This window comes from Spea bombifrons, chromosome 4, assembly GCF_027358695.1.
Source record: "Spea bombifrons isolate aSpeBom1 chromosome 4, aSpeBom1.2.pri, whole genome shotgun sequence".
Taxonomy (NCBI): Eukaryota; Metazoa; Chordata; class Amphibia; order Anura; family Pelobatidae; genus Spea; species Spea bombifrons.
This window is the reverse complement of record NC_071090.1, coordinates 90,503,415-90,526,740: the sequence shown is the minus strand read 5'-3', so window position 1 is coordinate 90,526,740 and position 23,326 is coordinate 90,503,415. Positions and strand designations below refer to the sequence as shown.

The window sequence follows — 23,326 nt, the reverse complement described above, 5'->3', positions numbered from 1 at the left end:
GGTTGAGTTTGTTGTGGAAGAACTTGACCGGCCGCACAGAGCTCTGACTTCAACCCCAACCAGCACCTTTTGGATGAACTGGAATGGAGATTGCGAGCCGGGCCTTCTCGTCCAAAATCAGTGTCTGACCTCACAAATGCTCTACTGGATGAATGGGCAAAAATCCCCACAGAAACTCTCCAAAATCTTGGTGTGAAAGCCTTCCCAGAAGAGTGGAAGCTGTCATAGCTGCAAAGGGAGGGACCAACTGCATATTAATGTCTATATATTTAGAATGCAATGTCATGAAAGGCCCTGTTTGCGAATAGGTCAGTTGTATATAGTGTATACTTCATATGAAAATCCCACCGACTATCCAACAGCAATTTTTATGGTGTTATCACTCCTTCATAATGCCTACAACCTTTTTTCAGTGTCCTTTATTCTTCTTTCAGATACACTTTTGGTTTCCTATGTGCAGTCAGCCTGCGTCCTTCCTGCTTTTCCAAGAAGCTGCCTGAAATGTTGAAGCTTGCTTAGCTCAGGTAGGGCCTGCTGGATGAAAGGAATATCAGGGGGAAAAAAGTGTAGTAAATTTGGTACAACAATTATTCATTAAAAACTGCTCGCATTATCTTTAAAATGCAATGTGTTTCATCATAGTCTCAGCCTTATGGGCTTCACCTTAAGGTATTCTCATAAATGCAAGTATTATGTAGCAATTTTGTTTTGCGGGGGTAGCATCTAAGATTATCCTTTCTATCGCTGTCTGCTCATCTGGCCAATCTCATCCAATCTTTAATTTGTAATAACATTCTGTAATATTATATGTACATTGGTTAAATACTTAAAGTAGAAGGTATAGCCAGAGTTCAAAACCCACTGTGTCTATACACAACACGGAAACAGTTAACATAATATCAATAATATCACAGGAACGGTTATACAGGAGGTTGTTTTGGAAAGAAAAAATAAAATAAAGGCCTGTTTGACATTTCTTGTGTTTGTAGTCTACAAAATCTTATGTTTCTAATCTCTATGAGCTTATTTTTCTTTCTAAAGATGGTTTCAGGCCTAGGGAAACACTTAACGTTTCTGCTATCTCTAGCCAAGGAACACAGAATGTGAGTGAAGTATAAACAGACAGCTATTCTCTTTGACCTCAGACTGCAATGAGATGGGACGGGGTTGTTAGTTTATGTGAGAGAAAATGGCATAGGCTTGGCTTAAAAAAGAAAGAGAGAGAGGTATTGGATTAGTCTTTTGTGAAAACCTCAATGGTAAGGGGAATTAGCCATCGATGTAGACACTTAAGGGTACTCTGATGCTAAGTCTTATCCCAGATTTTGCACAATAAACATTTGAATATCAACAGTGTTTTGCAACTTTCAACATAAATGTATAAACTTCCCCCTTTAGAAAACACCCCAAATCCTTTCCAGTGTTAGTGGCTCAAGCAAGCATGCTGGTAGCTGGGAAGAACTAGTAAATAATTCAAGTCTAATATGGGATTTGCAGGAGTGGAGTCTTGAATGTTTTCTTGTCTTAATAGTCATTACAGACACACATGGAAAGAGTACTTTCATCTAGGTTTAATGCGCTTTGAAAATTGACTTAATTTGTCATGGTTGGAGGAAGCTTATCACCTTCACCAGTATTCGTCTCTGTTTTGTATTTTTTTTGTAGGCCTTTACTCCACTAAAAATTCATTTTTGAATTTATTTTTTTTCCCCCTTTCATGTAGTAACTTCTAGCTTTAAGCTGTTGTCTGGTTCCTTACATTTTAGTGATTTTACTTTTTCCTTTCAATCAATTAACTCTTTTCAGGCCTGAGGGTTAAAGACACATCACATATTATATTTCAATCATTGTTTTTGGGATTTCAAGACATGACAATTCTGCTTTTCAGTGCAGATCTGATAGAGATAGAATTAAGAGGCATTCAATGTATTGACCTTAATAAAGAGGAGCGCGTTGACCAGTTGAATTTGAATGAATCACATATAGATATTATCATGATAATATTTTTAAAATTCATATTTCCATGTGACATTTAACCAATATCTATCTATCTATGTAACGTAGATGCAAAGTATAAAATATCCCTTTTTATTTTACAGAAAGCAGTATTATGTGAAGCTACACAGGCTGAGTTTATGTTGTTACCACATTTCTTTGCTGGCTAAACATTAGAAAACATGTATTATGTAATTGGACCAAATGTTCTTTTAACGTTCTTGAATAACGATCTGTGTTATATTATTGTCACATCGGTATTATAAAAACATTAGCACAACCATATATGACGTAACCTTTACTTTGGGGCCGTGGGTGATACTTGATCTATAATGCCCTTATCCCTGAAACTTATAGCATTTGCCCTAATTGTACCCTATTACAGCCGAAATGTGCCTAACTTCCAGGAACGTCAAATAAGATGTTACTGGCATGTCTAAAGAAGGTTTCTCTATTGAAGTTGATACAATGATGTGTTGTTGAATAAAGTTATCTTCAGAATTGAATGGGATGGTGTCAGTGGGAGGGTAGCAAAAGGAGGAACTTAAAACCTAAAAAGAATTCTCTTTTTTTTAAAAGAATTTAGAGGTCAGAGACCAGCTGCTTTGCAAGGCAAGGGAACAAGTAGTGGATAGGCCTTAATAAAGACAATTGTTGCCATGTACACATTCACACAGTCTCGTTCACATACTCTTTTCCTCTTTCTCTCACGTTCTCTCTCTTATTTTGGATATTCTTTTGCAATTCACCGATCTGTCTTTTTTTTTTTGTTGTTGAATTACATTTTCTTTTCTGCGTGACACTATATTTTCCCGCTCCTGCATAAACATAACTTTATACGTTTTCCTTCTACATACAGATTTTTTTGATCTCATGGTTTTCTGAGGCAAACACTGGTAATCGTTTTCATGGAGGTTACGTTTACATGAAACCATAGGACAGTCGAGATCATCCGTAGATTTGCAACTTTAAAGAAAAAAGATGAATTGCGAAGTTAAAGGTAGGAAAGCAATAAAAAATGCCATTCATTTTAAGATATGTACCATGTTGTTTAGGAGATATCCTACATTTAAGTCTATGCTGTACCATCGTTGTTACATAAAGAAGTAATGACAACATTTTTTTTAAGTTTTTCCTTTATGGTCACTCGTAAGGCCTGTCATAGATTAAGCAGGATTATATAAATGGTAGGACATCTGTAAACATTAATCTTGATGGAACAGAAAGCTATGATTGTCTATGCTACAAAAAACTTAAATAAATATATATATATATATATATATATACCAAATTAGATGTGTTATTAGTGGAATCTTCATTCTTGCATACATTTGGAATCTTCTTCACTTAAATTCACCTGTAATTTGGTAAATGTATCTAAAACCCAAATCTCCAGTTTTTAAAAGTGCAAAATTATATGTTACTTTGTGGTACATTCCGCAAACGACGACATCATATGTATTTTGTTTTTTTTGCTCTATTTTTTTTCATGCCTTTTCTAGAGATGACATTTACAAAAGTATTTGTTATTAATTGAAACCTTCTGTTTTGTATGGGTCATTTTTGGGCAAACTTTTACCTTAACTTTATTACATTTTCTGCTATGAGAAATAAACTACTTGCGTTAAGAGTTTAGCAGATTTAGGAAAGATCTAAAAACACTACAGATATATCCTTACTGTGATCATTAAATAAACTGTTCCCAAATCGTGATACAGGCATCGTCATTTAAATTGGCTTGTACTCCGCCATCAGCATGTTGCCTAGCAACCTATTAGGCTGTGTTATGTTTCAGATGTCACAAGCAAAGGGTCTTATCAAAAGCTCATTTTTACTGGTATTTTTGAAATACCATTAAGGAACGACCATAAACGACTGGGCTTTAAACATATGTCTTATTATGTTTCTTTTTCCAAATTATTTTTTCTTACATAACGGGAGGCTGCGCGTAAAACGCCTGAGTGGATGGTTAAGCCCCCAAAATAAAAAAAACAGTATAAAGGTGCAATGATTAAAAGATTCAGAAAATGAAAAGTTGCTATTTAATACAGGAGAAAAAAAAATCATTTTACTCACAAGGTTTTGTTAAAAACAATTATCAGCATTTGGCTTTAAAAACTTGCCTAACAATTACTTTGTTCAATTGAAACACAATTATCTGTGGGATCTCAGCAGTTGGATATCTTGTAACTGTAGCTACTACTGATTTTCTTTGAAATGTCATTTCGTATGTACAAAATTGCAACCAATTGGCCCATGCTGTCTGCCCATTTTTTCCTCCTGTAAAGACTAAGACCTTACTTATTCCATGGTCTCGTCTTAGATTCAGAATCGCCTTATACCTAGCCTATGCATGTTTAAATTCCCTCTATTATTCTCCTATTAGTCTCTGCTACTTCTGCTGGGAGACTGTTCCACAAATCTACTACCCACTGGGTATAAAAAAAAAAAGCTAAGCTTCACATTTTAATATAATACATTTAAATAAAGGGGTTATTCTCCTAGGATAATATTATTTTTACTAGAATCAGGATTGGTAGCTTTGAGAATTGTATTTCCATAATCCCTTTACTGGCAACATCAAATAATCTTTAAAAATACTTATTTTTTTTTGTTGTTTTTTTTCTGTATTGCCAAATGTCTCCCAGCATGCTCCTATAGGTGAGCCAGTTGGTAAAAGAAAGATTCTGTTATATGACGATTTAACCAATGATTTGCAGAGATTAACAGGCTGTTTGCTTCGTGACATAGAAGGTCTATAGGGTAGCATTTTTAAGTTGTCCTGAATTAACAATTAATGGGCTGCATGTTGTGAAAGCTCTTTTATGGAGGGCTGCAGCTGCATGCGGAAACACAAAATTAATTTGTGTGTTCCATTATTAGGATCATCTAAAGATGAATTAAACCATGTCTTCACCAAGCTGGCTGGCAAACAGGTTAATCTAGAAGGTACATTTGGTACGGTGAATTCAGATTATTAACATTTCTGAAGTGTATTATCTTAACAGACCGATGTCATGCTGAAGCACAAAAACCACAAGACTTCTACAGGGGGCTTTGTTAACTAAGTGCTGCACATCGTAGATTAATAACATTCTACAGAAGTGTGTCTATCTGGCCGTGTCTGTATGTGTCAATGACAAAACTGAAAAGAGAATAATGCAGTATATGGAATATAGTTTGGATTGTCACCCCACCCCCCCTATATAAAACAGCCACACTCTCACTCTGTCATAAACACTAACACTCACTCTAACACACACTTGATTACATACACTAACACCCACTCATTTTAACACACACACATACACACAAACACCTAGGGGCTTTTTGTGTGCCCTGCTCACATGGTGTGAGTTACTGTGAGGTCATATAAAGCAACGTCCCATAGTGAGCTGACTCAAAGCAAACTAGCCCTGTTTCAAAAACATGTACCCCGCTTCCTGGACCAACTATAGATTAAGATATATATAAATGGTTTCTCCTTTATATTTTATTATTTTCCTAAAAGTATTTTGGCTCATAAATGTTTGAGTATTTACATAAAACTACCAAAACAGACCTAGACCAGCTCGAAGGAACCCAAATCCTGAAGATTTACCAAATTTGCCAAAAAGCAATCATCAGTTTCACTGATCTCATAATACGCATAATGAAACGGGTGCGATACATTTTCCAAAAATATACAGGGCCCTTTATGCAAAATAACCTTACTTGTGTTAACTCTTCGTAAGGTTTAATGCCCCAGACTTTAAAATATTGAATTCCTTTTCACTTTTGTATTCAACTTTTTGGTGGCAATGGCCTGGGTTCATAACAACGCTAGCAATGATAACTCGGTTCTTTGAGAATTGCACTAAATTGATACAATCAATTCATTAACATATAAATGTAAGCCCTTAGCTAGCTCTCCCATCTAATCACCATTCTGAATGATGTAAAGTTCATTTCTGTACAAGCAGCGTAAGCATTCGACAGACTATGTTTATCCTAAGGGTGCTGTAAGGTATGATGGCCCCTGAAAGGGTTAGCATACATTATGTGCACTGTACATTACATTTATTTTAATGGCAAAGTGACTTTTTCCATATTGATATCATTCTGAAAATCAGTTTGCAGTTGAGCAATTAGATGCAGATCACTAAGGTCTGATTTTGAGGTTAGGTAAATGAGAATATTGCCTGTGGCCTCTTAGGGATGAGAGCACTTCTCTGGTTCACCTTAGTGATTACTTAACATGTTTTTTTAATATAACCTAATTTTTTTTTTCTTCGTTGATGGTAGACTCTGAACTACAGAGGAAGTAATAACAGGCTGACCATTAGAATACTGAATTATAAGATGGCAAGCATCATCTGCCGAGAACTATCACAGCAACGTATGTTAACATTTTGCAGATGATAAATACAATCATTACATTACAAAAATTATAATAACGCACATAATTCCCTTAAGTGCATTAAGGGGTTTACGTAAAATCAAAACCTCATTTTCTGAAATATAACCCAACCAAATCATGACAATTTAGAAAATGGAAAGTAATGGCGGTAGAAACACATTGATTTTAGAAATTCATTGTTGGGGTTTCGGGCAACATGAAACATATGAAGTATATTGTAAAGGTCAATGATTTCTGGGTGGAGGTAGAAGAGGAGGAGGGGTATGGATAGGGTAGTAAAGACTGCGCTGTAACTAAGGCAAAACAAGTCAAAAGAATGAGTAATGATCTAAGGTGGTTTGCAAAAATCTTAGAGCTGCTTAATTGTTCCCGTTAATCTGATGTGTTTTGTTAATCCAATAACAAAACGTCTAGTATTTGCATTCGCTGCCTCTAATGAGATAATTTGCTTTTATTATTTTGTGTTTCATTTAAGTAAGCTGCAATCCAATCTGCAATATCTAACAATTTCATGGTGTGAAGTTGTTGTACTATTTCTCTCTCCTTAAAATAATAAACAAGGATGGGCTGGGGGGGAGTAGATTCCCCTGCAATTATATCAAATAAAAGGAGTGCTACAACGGCTAAAAGCAAGCCGTTCAGAACCCTTTTAGCCTATCTCTAAAGCATTATGTGTATCCTTGCCTGAATGGATTCCTCCGTTATGATATTACCTTCATAACAAAACTGCTAGCAGTTGAATCAAATTAGCTGTTATTAGCAGGAATTAAAAATCACCCAAGGCCACCCTATAAAATTCAAAATATATTATGAAAATGATCTGTGATACTCGGGTATGTAGTTGGGTTTGCCCATGATTTAGCCTACTGGTCAAAGACTAGCGAAAGGGTGACCAGAGGGTAATTTTTTGAGGACACTGGCACAGGTTGTGATGTCAACGTATTCATAAGACTTCATAAATTCACCATTGATTCCCCGTGTGGTATAAATGGGTAACCAGCAGCTTAAAGTTTATAGAAAATGTATAGTATAGAGCGATCTTAAAATCATTGGTCATTACATGGTTGTTTTTAAAGATTGGACAAGCCAACAACGTGATTGTTTCCAGTTTTATTTTATTATTGTAATGGGAGTGTACAAATGAACTACTATATTTTACTTCATGGCAAACAGAAAGTCAGCACACCATCTTGACACTGCATCTTGTAGTCTGAGACATTGATGATCCTTGAAGATTCTTTGCGTTTCATTTATTTATTTGACCAAGAGGAAAGCACTTGTTTGATAATGCACTTCCCTCTTCTTGGCACTCCAAGGGTTATTGAAGCCTAGCACATACCACACTTTGAAGAATTTTATGATATTAAAAGAGCAGAGCAGAACAGAATTAATTCCTGCTATTTGAAATATTTGAAAGTACAGCCACTACAACTATCAAACATACTAGAGGCAAGGTGGATCTTTCCTCTAACACAGGGGTTAACAAACTGCTGAAGACATGCCTGTCACCACAGCATGACAGCGATGTCACTGATCCACGGTAATTGATAAGGGCATCTCTGTCTATTCATGTGACAGGTGTCAGACAGTATGGCTTTTAGACATACTGAGGTCTTACTACCGCTCCTTTATGCAACCTCTCTGTTTACACAGGGCAGGACAGATCCAAACAGTGTTCTCTCTTCTTGAAAGTGTGATTGCTGTGAGTGGACCTGACACGGTGTCACAGAGGAGATGGCCAGGACATGTTCTGGGTCCCTTACGCCTGTAATTCATTTACTCCTTAGGAAGCATGAGAAAATATATAATTGTGGCTCTCTGGACCTATGATATGGAAATGAGACTTTATTGTATGTGTCATCTCTTGCTGATACTTAATACAACAAAACATATTAAAATATTAACATGTTATTTCCAATTAGATTAATAGAAAACAGGTTAATAGAAATGTAAATAATAGAAGATAGATAGATAGATAGATAGATAGATAGATAGATAGATAGATAGATAGATAGATACTTGCTTAGAATGTTCAAATAATGGACAGTTTTATAGGTAATATGAACCATCTGTCTCTCAAAATGAGACAGGCAACGCGTAACCCAATCATTGCCAAACAAGGGGCTTGTCTCATTATTTCTCCAACCAGCAATTAGAAATTTAGTTGCTAAACCATAATGCATCCTGTTTCTATAAGGTTAATATGTTCACTCAAACTGTGACAAAAGATTCCTATCAAACTCACCTGCTGCCTCTGCGACAATCGACGGACACCTTTTCACTAGGCAGATGTTCCCTTCCCAATTAATGAATAGAAATAATAATGAGCTGAAAAAAAATATTTCTATAATGTTGTAAAGACAGCTGGTACACACACAAAAGTCTAATGTGATTATTATGTGAATGAAGTATCTATCTATCTATCTATCTATCTATCTATCTATCTATCTATCTATCTATCTGTACATATCTCATTACAAGAATTTAGCTCATAAATTCTTTTTAAAAAACTTTTTGTTGGATGTTGGTAGTGTACATATCATACCACATGTGCAAAAAAAATTCCACGTGAAATGGTAGCTCAAAGTGATAAAGTTAAGTGAATGTACAGATTATTGTCTGAGAGAAAAAAACAAAGGGTTTCCACAGTAAAACAGCTGCACAAACCATACATCTGTTAAGAAAGGAAACCACCCACTAACTGCTAAATACAGCTAATGCGGAGTAAAAAACACAAAAACTGTGTTAAAAACACTTCTGTAAAATGCAATGTAGCACTATGTATACAAGGTTTTTGACAATACCAGTGGGTTGAGGGTAGGAATTCCTCCCCACTTAATATCTGCCACCACACAAATTGTTTATTTTTCTCTTGCCCTGTTTCTGGTTTAATTTACAATAGAAAGGTTGTTTATGTACTTCTGCAATAGGATTAACATCTATAAACCTTTAACTATATATTGCTGTGTTCTACAAAAATGGTGAGGAACGAACTGGGGTCCAAAATCAGCCATGACACTGGTTGATAAATGGCATGCATGTGCCATTCTTCTGAATATATGCAGCCACACACTATGCCTTTACATTTTTGATGCATGTATTTAATAGACAGCTGTACATTAAAAGACAGCATTGGCCGTACAAGTGTAAGTAAAGGTGTGTGTGAAATGCCATTGGGCACCAGTTCACTGAGCATTTCCAGGGTGGACAGTCCAGACCCAGAAATGGTCCAAGATATTTCACCCTATGGACATATAATCTATGTAAACCACTGTGAATAAGCCAGTTCCAATGAACCCAGGAATTTCACACCAGAGAACTTTTGTTTTTAGAAAAAAAATAATCTAGGATCTTACTATTTAAAATATCTCAAGATCTTTGATATATTGAGTTATGAAGGAACCTCAGATGAAGCGCTGCAGGGTAGAATCCAAAGTGGAGAAAACAGATACTTGAGAAGAGTAATATTTGTGAGTGATTTGGTGAATCCAGCTCAAGCATAAAGGTCAACACAGACATGTCCCTGATCAAAACCAAAGCATCAAATATATTGCCCCAAAGGCCGACTAATTATTTCGTTGGAACTTAGAAACAAGGCACTTGTGGAAGATGAGCATCTCCTTTTTCCATATCATGCTTGATTTCTGATTAAATTCCTTCTCAGGCAAGCTTTATGCAAATCCCATATATCCTGGAATTCTCTTATTCATTAGCCCTTTCATTTATGACCTAGGGCTGTTTCATGCATTCATCATCCTTTAGAAAGTTGTATTCCCTTTAATTTACCTTAATTCATGGCATGACTTCTAGCTATATTTCTTCTGAGAAATAGATTCTCTCATATTGTGCTTTGTTACATTCACGATACAGTTTAAGGTTAGGCTTCCATCATTGTAATCTTCTCCATCTACAAGAAGGTAGTATAAAAGACATCTAAAGTCAATGATATGAAAAAATAAACTTTTTAGGCTGTTTTTCATCAGTAACATCAGAAAATGTCAAGTACACCAAGGCCAGGGATGGTACATACGTTTTGTGATTGAGCTAATGTCAGTACCTGGGAACCACCAAGGGTAGGCTAGGCTACCTTGAGTTCTCATTCTTTTATGATGTGGCTTCATGGGGGTTCAGGTTAGCCATGCATTAACAGGGCTTGCCCCAGACAGCCTGAAGTGGGCTGGCAGTAGCAGGGAAGGTGGCCGGAGGTTCTTCATGCCATAACACTGCTCATCTGGTAGGATAAAAAAGGAAAGTGACCCAGAGACCCAAGAAGCAGTGCTTCACCTGGAGCCAAACACAGAGGTTCTTAGGAATGGCAATGACTCATTTGATTTGTAGATTAGAATGTTGGGCAGCCTTGATGTTCACGTCATTCACTGTTGCATCCCATCATTTTCTAGAGACACTTCTATCTGGCAATATGTGTATAGGCTTACTTGTCCTAAAGTAGAATGTTTTGCAAAACCATCTGTCACCAAAATGGCTTTGACCGACAATAGAAAGTCTTTGTGCAAACATTATTCCGATCCGCAATGGTATACATGGTAAAATATAGCTAATTCCATATTTGCCTTATAGAAACAGAATTATATATATTTTTATCAAATTGTGTGGTTTTGATTATTGTTCTTTCTCTACATTACAAAATCCCCAGCATAACCTGAGAAATTTAACTGAATCTTAAAAATGCAGGAATGCAGGGATAAAGTAAGGGTTAGAAGAAAAATGGGTAGTCCATCTGCATCTGTGCTATATAACTTAAATGATAAAGTATTCAAAACAGGTTCACGGTGACTCATTCTGACATGTTATGTAGTCATGTTGAAAATACTAGTATTGTTATATGTTTTTGAGACAGCTGTTAAAGTTTTGTCATTTCTTCATTACAGAAAGCAGTAGTTTCTGTAAAGAGGTTTATGTATTGGATATATTTTAAAGCCTGTGTATTGCTAGCCCTTACAAACCGTTTTTGTGGCCTTGCTTTAAAACTACCTATTGAAAAGCATCTTATTATATTCTGTAGCCTTGAGACAACCACTCACCTTCCTTCTGTGCTCCCAAAAATGAAACATTAAAATGCCTTTCTTACACAGCACCTGCTTGACCCCTTTCTTAAGATTTTTGTCATGAGCTTGAAATAAGTGAGCGGTGGAGCTTTTTTTCCCCCTTTTCTTAAAAAAAGGTATCACTTCCATGCACTTTTAACATTCCACTGTAGATAATTATATTCAAGAGATGAAAGATTGCAAGCAACGCAGGGACTTCCATCTAATGAAATGTATTGTAGTAGAGACTGAAATTCTACAAAGGATGGAACGTTGCCCTTGATAGACCCATTTTATGTAACTCTTCATAGGAGGTGTAGACATTGTCTGTATTACAATGCATTTTATTGCAAAATTCTAATCTAAGATATCGGCAAGACCGAGCCCTGAGTTTTCCATCAGATATATATTCTGGAATCAAAGAATAGCATTTAAAGAAGGAAATCTCAGCAAGCCTTTAGAAAGGGTTTGTTTTTCCCTTAAAAAATAATTAAACGTGCAATAGTTTCCAAAAGAATGGTATACAGATAAGGTATCCACCTTTTCTCTTATAATCAATGATCTGTACCAAGTGCACAGCCCTTTACATGCTGGGAGCACGCTGAGTGTTTAAGTGTGAATACGAATGAACATGGGGGGTGCTGTTAGCTACATAAAAGATCTCTTGATATCTTGGGGTTCTTTGAAGAGTTTTATAGATTACTGCTCATCGTGATAACTGCTAGAGCCTTGTTAATCCATGTTTATCTGAACCTCCCTACAAACCAGTCTTTCTCTCATCTATCTGAAATGCACTAGCCTGGCTAAGCGGAAGGCTGAAGGCACACAGAAGAAAGAGTTATTTTTATTATTTATTGTTTTATATAGCGCCATCATATTCCAAAGTGCTGTAAAAAGTGTAAACAGTAGATAACAAGTAAGATATAAGATAAAGATTTGAGGAGTTTACAATCAAGAGTTCCTACATATTTTTTTTACCCTTATATATATATATATATATATATATATATATACATTAGGGAAATCAATTGAAATATACTCCATTTAATTTTTCCCTTTTTCGAAACAAAAATATATTATTTTAAAATAATGAGTTTATCTTTAAATTTGGTTGTAATATACCGTATATAGAAATCCTATTTAAAATGTATATATAGGTTTTTAATTATATAGGAATATAGAAATACTTGTATGTACATATATGCAAATTAACAACAAAAAAACAAATGTAGCTTTCTGTTATTACATTATAGTTTTATTTTTATTATTTAATATCAATCTCCCTTTTGGAAGATAAATAATTTGTCTGCTACCAACTCCCACTTTGCATTTTTGCAAATGCAAATATGAAAATTAGTTTTTCTGTATTTTATTGTACATATTCTAAAGTATACTAAGTATTACTATCCAGTATGGGTTCTAATTAATTTCTGAATACATTGATAACAAATTGACAGAGATTGTTTTGGATTACAGTTTGAGAATGAAAAAAAAAATATATATATTTGAATTAAAATATAAAAATATAATTATGAATTTGTTATATAAAATGTAGATCATGCTTCATATATATATATACTATATAGTATACAAATTGCATATATATATATACCTATATATATATATATATATATATATATATATATATATATATATATATTTCCCATTTTAAATTGTTTTAATATGATTTAATATGATGATGTTTTCTTATCATCCAAAAAAGATTTACAGAGAAATGCATAAAAATGAACTTTACATTATTTTCATGTTCTCCCTTTTTTTATTTCTTAACAAAATATGAAGAAAGTAAGTTATTTTTGACAAACAGGGTGATATAAAAAAACGATTTCATTCTATGAAATGTGATAATATTTCACAGAAATAGCATGTATTGTTTATAGTTTTCTATGCAAAGAAAAGTAGGACAATAAAATACTTATGTGGTATGGGAATTCATCTTAAACAAATTATTTTTAAGCTTTCATTTTCCTGATAAATAACAACATTTCTGAAATAATATTAAACAATAATACCTATCTGCAAATGTTTTTATGGCTTTGAACACTGCCAGAATAAAAGCTGAATTATTTGGCCAGTGTTAAGTGGATCTGTACTAGCAATGTAAAAAATAATAAAATAATGCCCCCCGAACCAGCTGAACTTTTTGTGATTTTTTTCCCAATTTCTTTACAAAGGAGTACATTTCTACTTCTTACTTGATTTAATTGGTTAATGTTTGGTGCTCTGATCTCCAACTTAAATACATAGCAATGTAATATTGTAATTTTTTTATTTTTTTATTCTGTTACCAGTAACATATTAGTCCGACTAATTTGTGTGCTGCAGACATAAAGTTTTATTCCTCAAGACATTACAAGCAATGAAAATTTTGATTATGAAGGATTGTTAAAGTTTAAAGGTTATAATGAGTCAAGCAAACATATATACTAAAATAATTCAGTAGTTAACGTTAACAGATTCTGTGAATGGTGATTTTTTGGAAAGATAACTGGGTATCTTAAGATGTTACACAAAAGACTTGTGACATCTTATGTAATCCTGTTATAGTCAGTCTTACTGCAGTGGCTCAGACATACTATTTCTGATTGAGATGTTTAGTGGACTTCCTATAGAATTGGGTCAAATATATAAGTCCCTTTTTACTTTATTGTAGAGGTGCGATTTATTGATCTCTACTACAATAGCTCCAGTATTAGGTTGTGAGGTTCGGGTGTTTTAACTGTTTACTTGATGTTAGAATGTGAATTTATTTTTTGTGATGTCTACACATTGAGTATGTATGATTTGACCATAAACTACAAAGTGAATCTTTACAAACTCACTAATGTATAGGTTATACTATAGATCACATTCTTCTTCTACCTATGACCTACTTAGGCAATGTAATGGGGGAAAAAAGAGCTTTTACAATTTAATAATAATTAACATGTCGAGTGCCACTTAAGTCATTGCTACAAAAATATTTAAGTTGGTCTGGACAGTATATGCAGCATTGATTATTGAGACATCTGGACAAGACGTAGGTGTCTGGAATGAGCTATGTTTTGAGGGCTCTCTGGATTGGCACACAATTTAGATAAATTTCCATCTGGGTGGATGAAAGCTATATGCTATACATTGCTGGTATTGTATTAAAATACAAAGAAAATGAATATTAAGAAGGAAACGAGTTAATTGGAGAGTGGCTTCTATTAATTCATCTGCTACCATGGAGAACGGCCTTTTTATGTTTAACATCTTGTTGAAAAATATTCGGTGTACGCTTTCTTGGGTTGATCCATTTACTACTTTGGCAAAAAAACACAGCAGCTAAGTACAATTCAACACAAAGGGCTTTTCAGACTGTAAGCACAATGGGATGATGTTAGCCCTTGTGCAACAGAGGGACGAGCAATAGAGATTTTAAACACCTACTGATCACCATTATGTCACTGAGAGGGTTTTTTTTTACATGTACCCCCAAAATCAACTTTTATGGCCACAAAAAAAAAAAAAAGGATCATTGTATCTTTAAGGAAGAACACATCTCTGGTTGATGTTTCTCTTTAGGCCATGAAAGGTTTCTCCAGTAGATTGACTTTGACAAATGACCCCAAATCTATATTATCATCCACTGCTCTCCTTTATAAAAGTAAAATGTGATTTTGGCATCTATGACGCACCTAAAAAACATCATGTTTTGTTTTATTTCTAGAAGATGTCTTTGGATTCACAATTTGATGTTCTTCACAAATAATTTTCTCTGTTCAAGAGAAATTATTGACCTTTGGTAATGTATATCAGAGAAAATTATTCTTTGTAAGACCGATGAGCAAAGAATGTAAGAGAAATATGTAGAACTTGAAAAGAAGCATGCATGGTATGATTTCTAATACTTTGAGATTTCTTATAAATGCTGAAATAAATCAGTAACACATCTTTGTTATTTTGAATTTGGCAGTGAGGTCAAAAGCGGTTTATTATCTTCTCAACTTCGCCTGCTTTCGTGACACTCAGCAAATCATCTCCACAGATCGAGTTTCTGCCTCCAAACTCAAGACAAATCTTCTGTTACGATTGAAGGTCATTCCATCAAATTACAAGTGAAGGACAGGTCCAAAAAACCAAACAAAAAAAAATCTGCAGAACAAAATTCAGTACATAGCACTTCCATGGTTCAAATTTCATGGCTTAAGTTGCAGGATGTTGCCCAATGCCAGATTATGAGAAAATTGTTCAGTGATTGATTGTAAAATGAAAGAAGCATCCAAAAAGTCTGCAAGGAAATGTGGGAAATATAATAAAGACATCAACACTTCCATTGTTATCTCATTTAAATTTAGTGTCATGAACGTACGCAATGCCAAATTTGTTTACATGAAAAAGATGGATGGATTGATTAATTTTAATCTAATTAACTTTTCACACACAGATCGTGATAAAGCCACTTAATGATGTTATATTACAAACATAAATTATTTCCAGTACAAAAAAAACAACTTTCTTTAAGTTAGTAAATGTTTGACTGCTAATGTTTGGCTAAGTGCCATATTATCAATTTTAAAAATATGGATATGCAAATGTTTCCTAAATAAACATAAACACACGTATATGAGATTAATGTTCTTTCGCATAACAGCTAAATATTTATGCCTGTATAGCATATTTATAGCATTGGAAAAAAATATTGACAAAAGTACCATATTTCTTTCCTTTCTATTAATAGGTTATTTATTTCCTCCATTGAGACAAAGTATGTAAAACCAAGGAGTCTGTTACATTAATGAAGAACAAGATACAAAATGGCTTATTTTTAGGTTTGGTTTCTTATGTATTCATTACTCTGCTGCTATACTGAGCTGCAATATGAAAGTTGGGAAAACAAAGTTACTTCTAAAGAAGTTCACAATCAATTGTTTTCTAAAGCAAAAGAGGTCCAAATTTAGGTAACTTGTATGCATTAGTTTAATACCGAAAAATTAGGGATATAAGGATACTAATGTGTTCCTATACAGTCAGGAATCGCTTCTGACTCCATTAAATTAATGTTTCTAGCTGCTGTCATTCCAGTTACTGTCTATGATGTTCCAGGGACCAGGTCCTCATTGGGTTTCAGAGGTCATTTGTATTATTTTTTAGCGTATGTCTCCCTTTGTGTCTTGGTATTAACAACATCGGTTATAAACCACAGGTAAGCCGTTAAGGCTAGTCTGCAGCATTGTTTGGAATTCAACCTTTTCCAGGATCAAGGATCCATGGCTACCACATAAGTATTATTATCTGTATTGAAGATTCTATTTCCAATCATTTCCTAAACTAACACAAGGCACATATATGTATGCATACACTTATACAAAGAGAGCACAAGGAGAGATGGATACAACGAGAACACAACAATTGCTTCTGAATGCACATAAAACACTTAATGGATAAACAAATCACTTCCCCGTAATAGTTGGTTTACTTTTTAATGATATAAGTCTAAGTTGTCCTTTTGTTCTCGAGAACAAAGTTCCTTTGGGTTTGTGTTTGGAGTATGTAAGTGGTAAACTTCCTTTTATAGAAATATTTTCGCTGTTTTCCTCTTTAGTGGGGAAAGTAAGCAGGCCGGGGGGTGTGATATTACGCAGTGATTGACATGAGAAGTCATAAATCACAGTCTCTGTTTGAGAGCAGTGATTAATGGCTTCTCCATTTCAACTGTGTGATTTATAAGAGGTGCGTGTGAAGGTTACACATGTTCGATACGCATGTATCTCTTTGCAGTTCCATGCATGGTTCATCTTCCTCAGGCTCTTTTCTTAAATTAGGCTTTATTACGTTTCTGCATTAACAGCATTTTGCTAGGTCTGACCCTTGCGCATTCTCTACATTACCCTAATGTTGCTACGTCTGCGGGGAATTAATGATTTGTGGGTTTCAGCCATTTTAAACCTAAAGCATAGTCAAACATTGTATACAATGGACTGTCATACTTTTTTTGGTAGTACGTTGGTTTCGCCTGGCTTTGTGTTTAAAGCTACTCTTCAATGTAAAGTATTACTACAAGGTTTTAGTGTGTCACTGAAGCCATTTTTTTTACGCTCTAGCTAATTTTCCACGATAATCAGCATGTTGATTAACTAAAAATAGCTTGGAAAATGAACCTTTTGTGATAACATTGCTTCTTAAGTGTCATAAAAAATGGCCACATGGAATTTGTCTCAAAGCCAAATGTCAACGGTTAGATAGTCTGTGTATAGGACTGACAGTATACTTGGTATTTACTACAGGGCTGGGTTAGGATACAAAATTGGTTATGACATTTCAAGTACTCTTCTAACCCAACCCTTAGCATTTCCACTACACTTCATATCCAATGTATGTGTGACCTTGTCCAATGGGCAGAACGTATACTATGCAAAATTAATAAGGGGAATGGAGCACCTTAGTTATGAAGAAAGGCTAGACAAGTTGCTTTTGTTACACTAGAAAATGGTGGATATGCTCTCCATTGACTTGTTCATTAATAGAACTGTACAAATTGGAAGAGGTCATCCACTGAAGCACCTAAACCAGTGAAAAGGTTTTTTTTTTCTTACACTAAGCAGATGTGTTTCTGTCAAATTCAATTGATACCTTTAAATATGCACTAGAGGAGATTTTAGCAAAGATGAATATAAAAGTTCATAAGGACATGTTTAATTATATCCTGCAGACAAATTGGATTGCAAAGAAAGGAAAATTTTCCACTTTTTGCTACGTTACTACAATAAGCACTTCTATGGCCAAAAGAAAAAAAAGACCATTCCAGTAGTTACCAGAGATTATCTGAAACAATTTCTATCTCAAGAGAAGTTTAGGAATCTACAAATGCTGTGCCAGCAATGTACCAGTGCTGATGATTACTGTAATATAGCAGTCTATTCAATGAACTGCAAATCCTTGCTATTTGGCAAAAAAATGTGAGTATAATCCTGCAAACTCATATGAGGGGTATAAAATTCTGTAATAAAACTATTTAAAATGGAGTTATGTTTTATTTGTTTGGGATCCTGTCACCATAGTAGTTCTCTAAAACCCTGTTTTCTTTGTTCAGTCTAATGCAAACCAGTGTAAGAGATAGATTGAGTGAGCTGCTTCTGCCAACCACTTCCACTTCTGTGTCTTGTCCGCATCTCAGCGGATATAACCTGGTGTGAACGTGGCAGGGCTTTCCTGACAACTGCTTGCCCAATCCTTCAATGGGGGGTCACCAAACATGCAACGATTTTGACGGAAGTTCACCTTAGTGCAAAATGGCAGTGCTTTCTACGACGTCCTCTCACCTGATTGAAGGATTGGACATAACTTGGAGCAAACTTCCACCAAAATGTCAGTGCCCTAAGGTGAACTTGTGCCAAAATTGTAGCACTTTCAGTGACATCCTCTGCCCCGATAGGAAGATCAGGGAAGATGACGTCACCAGAAGCGGCATAATTTTGGTGGAAGTTCATGCCAGGTTACATCTGATCTTTTAATCAGGTGAGAGGACATCATTGAAAGTGCCGCCTTTTGTCCTAAGGTAATTGGTTGAGCGGAATGTGACCGGAAGTGCTGTAATTTTGGCAGAAGTTCACGCCAGGAGATATGAACGAAGAGAGAAGATAAAAAATAGAGAAGATGAAATCGAGAAAATAGAACATGAAGATGCAGAAATGGAAGTAGAAGTGGAAATGGTCTGCAGAGAAGGTAGGGAAACATTTAGAGAGTGTGAAAGAGAGATTGAATGAGAGTGAGAGCATGAAAATGTGGATCTTTTTGTTTTGTTTTGTGGGGGTCTACCCTAGTTTTTGTGGTTTCATACGAATCACCAACTTTGCCAAAATTCTGAAAATTTGCTATTCATACAAATCCAAAGACAAAGTTTAATTGATACCTTTAAAGGTTTCCCATTTAGTTATAAGACCTTGACATATAGAATGAGGAAAAATCATCTATTAAGATTCAAAATTGATATATCATTTATCAATTTAAACCTTTACTATTTTCCTAAAAAATTATTCTTTAACTCACAAATTAGACACAACAGGTTTTTTCAATGTAAGACAAATCTTGTATAAGTAAAACACTCAGTGATGACAATGACTAAATGTTAGCATTAAATATCTTATTTGAAGTTGTTATTATAAAATTGTTTCATGTTGTTTAGACTTTATAGTAAGCCCTGATACAAGCATTTAAGAAATTATTCCCAATTACTATTGTAAAATAGTATGGGAAAATAAACATCCTTCATATTACTGTACATTACAGATGCTGGCAAATTGCCTGCATGGTATTTGAAGCCTAAGTCTTTCTTTAGCCAGATTAGACCCTGCGGATTGGATGGGTCAAAAGTTCATTCTGCAGATATTTTCAGTTTGCGGAATTCTGTGTCCTGTTTGGTGCTGCTTTGCTGTAATTACTAAAAAAATTGCCCATTATTTACTCATCCACTGCACTATTCCAGATAGTATATGCAGATGTACCTAAGGCAATGTTACACAGATGAGGAAAGCATTTTGTTCTCCTTTTCTGAGCAAAACTCCCCCAGACCCTTAATGGTAAGAGGACATAAACCCCTTAATCAAAAGAAACATACTTTACATTTTTTCCACAAACACAGTTGTTTGAAAAAGAAAGTACACCCTCTTTGAATTCTATGATTTTACATATCAGGACATAATAACGATCATCAGAAAATGATTACTTTAAGTTATTGCGCTCAAGGTGGTTCTACAAGCTATTGAATCATAAGGTGTACTTAGTTTTTTATACATGGCTTCTCCATTTTGGCTTTATTTTTGTTGAAGAAATCATGACATAGTGTAATATGTTCATTATTGTTCATCTGAGGTTGTATTTACCTCATTTTTTGACCTGCTAAGTTATGAGCATGAGTTATAAGTCATGATAGTTATTATGCCCTGATATGTAAAACCATAGAATTTAAAGAGGGTGTACTTATTTTACACACAACTATATTCATGGGGAGAAGCATAGAAATGTTTTCAGTTGTGTTAGATTATTTTTAAACGTGCACTGACACCAAACGATCTATTACTTGTATCAGATAGAAACACATGTTATATTTTAATATAATATTTTCAGACATCTGCATGTCATTTTATGTTTTCTAAAAGGGCTAAACTGGTGATGAATAAGTGACACTGGCACAAATATCACAGGTGTAGCCACTATCTGAATGTTTTTATACTCTTTTATACTCTTACAGCTGGCAACTGCACACTGCAGGACCTGATTTGTCACTGGAGTGGCAGTATATGTAAGAATGCAGCCCTATCATCCACCAGTACACTTGGCATATGCTGTCTGCCAGATGACCAGTCCTGATCTGCCCAGACTCCTTATACTGCCTTGTGGAAAACAATAGGAGTCTCAACCACACAATCCTGGATTTGCTAACTAAAGTCTATGAGTTAAGGATTTCATTGGACAAGAAGGACTTCATTCGAACTGCCTTGAAGAATCAACTCAGTGTGTTGTTTGAGCAGGAAAGTCATGCAGAAAGTGACTAACTACTAAGATATTTTGTACAATGCTTCCAACTTTGTGGGAACAGTTTGCTGAGGACCCTTTTATATTCCAGCATGACCCTGTCCCAGTTCACAAAGCAAGGTCCATAAAAGCATGGTTAGATGAGTTTGATGTGGAAGAGCTTGAGTGGCCCATACATAGCCCTGATCTCAACCCCATTGAACTGGGGTGAACTGGAACGGAGATTGCAAGCCAGACCTTCTCGTCCAACATCAGTGTCTGATGTCACAAATGCTCTACTGGATGAATGGGCAAATATACACACTCCAAAATCTTGTGGAAAGCCATTCCAGAAGAGTGGAAGCTGTTGTAGCAGCTCTTAGGGACCAATTACATATTAATGTCTATGTATTTAGAATGCAAAAGTCATAAATGTCCCTGTTAGTGTAATGGTCATGTATCTAATAGCTTTTGTCTGTATAGTGTATGTATATAGTGTGTATATATATATATATATATATATATATATATCACAACAGCACAACGAGATGGTTAATAAAAATCAACATATGTTCAGCTGAACATTTAATATGATACATAACCACGATAAATTCATAAGGTGAGTTACAGTTTTCTGTTATAATCACTTAAAGACATGTTCATCACAACTGCATTAAATCAAGATTTGAGGTTTAAGTAGCTTAATCATGAAGAATGCTTTGATGTTTAATGATTATATTGGTTCAATATAGAATGACCTTTTCATGTGAGGATATAATTTTTTTTTCCACATATGTTGTATCTTGAGTTTAATATTATATGTAATAATGACTGATATTTCATATCATCCAAATAAAAACTAATAATTGGAACCCAAGCTAATACTGGGATTGTATGAGTTCAAGAAAATGTATGTATGTAATCAACGTATATAATCTGTGTAATATATCTATCTATCTATATATATATATATATATATATATATATATATATATATATATATATATATATATATATATATATATATATTCATAGATGGATATGAGCAGATACATGAAGACATGCCTGCAAGGAAGTCACATTATTTCTGCCTTTAATTAAATACTATACCTTGAGTTATAACAAATTGTATCTTATTAATATTTGTCTAATTTGTTTTCTATTGTGTCTGGTAATTAGAATATACTTTTCATATATTGTTGATTTGATGTTAAAACATCAGTCTTATTTCAATTGACCAAACCCAAAACAAGCAATTATGTAATTTTAGGCAAATATATATATATATATATATATATATATATATATATATATATATATATATATATATATATATAGTGAGGGCAACACACAGTCTTGTACTGTGTAGTATTACTCCTGATACCCCTACTTTATCTATAAGGCTTGTTAAAATGAGAAACCTAAGCTTTTATATGATAAATATAATAAAATATAATAACATGTACATTGAAAACTCAGCTGTTTACTTTGATATGGGATGTCAGTTGTCCAGGAACTTTGTTCTATACCTCTTGTAACATTTTGTGCTACTTGGGTCTCCATTGCAACAGGGCAACAATTTTAATTCATGTATATAACATTCATATTATTGAGTGGTGGCTATAGAGCAGTCTCAGAGTCATTTTCTTTCTTCTCATTGATACATTTGTGGTCAGAGTGAAAATCTTCTTTCCCTGGAGCCAGATTTCAATATGTACGTATGTTTCCACGTGATCCAGAAACACTGAGAACAAGGTTAATATTGGTAATGTATATTCTAGATTGATTTATGGGAACATGCGACGTTTATATAGATTGTCCATCCTTGAGGCAAAATGAGAGGTAAACAAGTTTATGATAATCAATAAGTAAGCTTTTTGAGATGTGTTACAGTTTGGAGGGTTTTATTCAACATTAGACAAATAATATGAAAGACAGATGATAGATATTCAAGTCTTAAAATGATCATATTTATATTAACTAGACTTGTGCATTCTTATTCGGGCGAACATGAAAACGAACTCGAAGGGCGCGTTTTTGTTTTTCAGCCCGAATACTGAAGAAACGGACATGGCGGCGGCAAAACGTAAATGAAGAAGACACACAACACAAAGAATCCTTGTGTTCGGCGGAACTTGGCCTTCAAGAGTTAAAGGTCTGTATGAGCGACTTTATTGGTCGTTCGTATGGACCTTTAACTTCTGGAGTGCTCCCCAGGCTGAGTTTCGGCACCAGGATTTCTGTCTGTAAGAGCGACTCTATTGGTCACCAGCAGGGGGGTCGTCTGCCATCAACCAATGAACAGCAGGTGCACTTCCTTAGTTGATGACAGAGGAGGCCCCTTCCGGCGACCAATAGTATTGCTCGTATGGACCTTTAAAATCCTGGC

General features: G+C 34.7%; 1 long non-coding RNA gene across 2 annotated transcripts; it reads left to right on the top strand.

Annotated features, from left to right (window-relative positions):
- Nucleotides 1-2,678: 2,678 nt before the first annotated feature.
- On the top strand, nt 2,679-16,049 carry LOC128492385 (uncharacterized). Of its 2 annotated transcripts, XR_008354085.1 has the most exons (3): nt 2,679-2,995; nt 15,155-15,229; nt 15,401-16,049. It is a non-coding gene; the product is annotated as an uncharacterized LOC128492385 (long non-coding RNA). The 2 variants fall into 2 exon arrangements; XR_008354084.1 differs by having other exon boundaries at nt 15,155-16,049.
- The last annotated feature ends 7,277 nt before the right edge of the window (nt 16,050-23,326 follow it).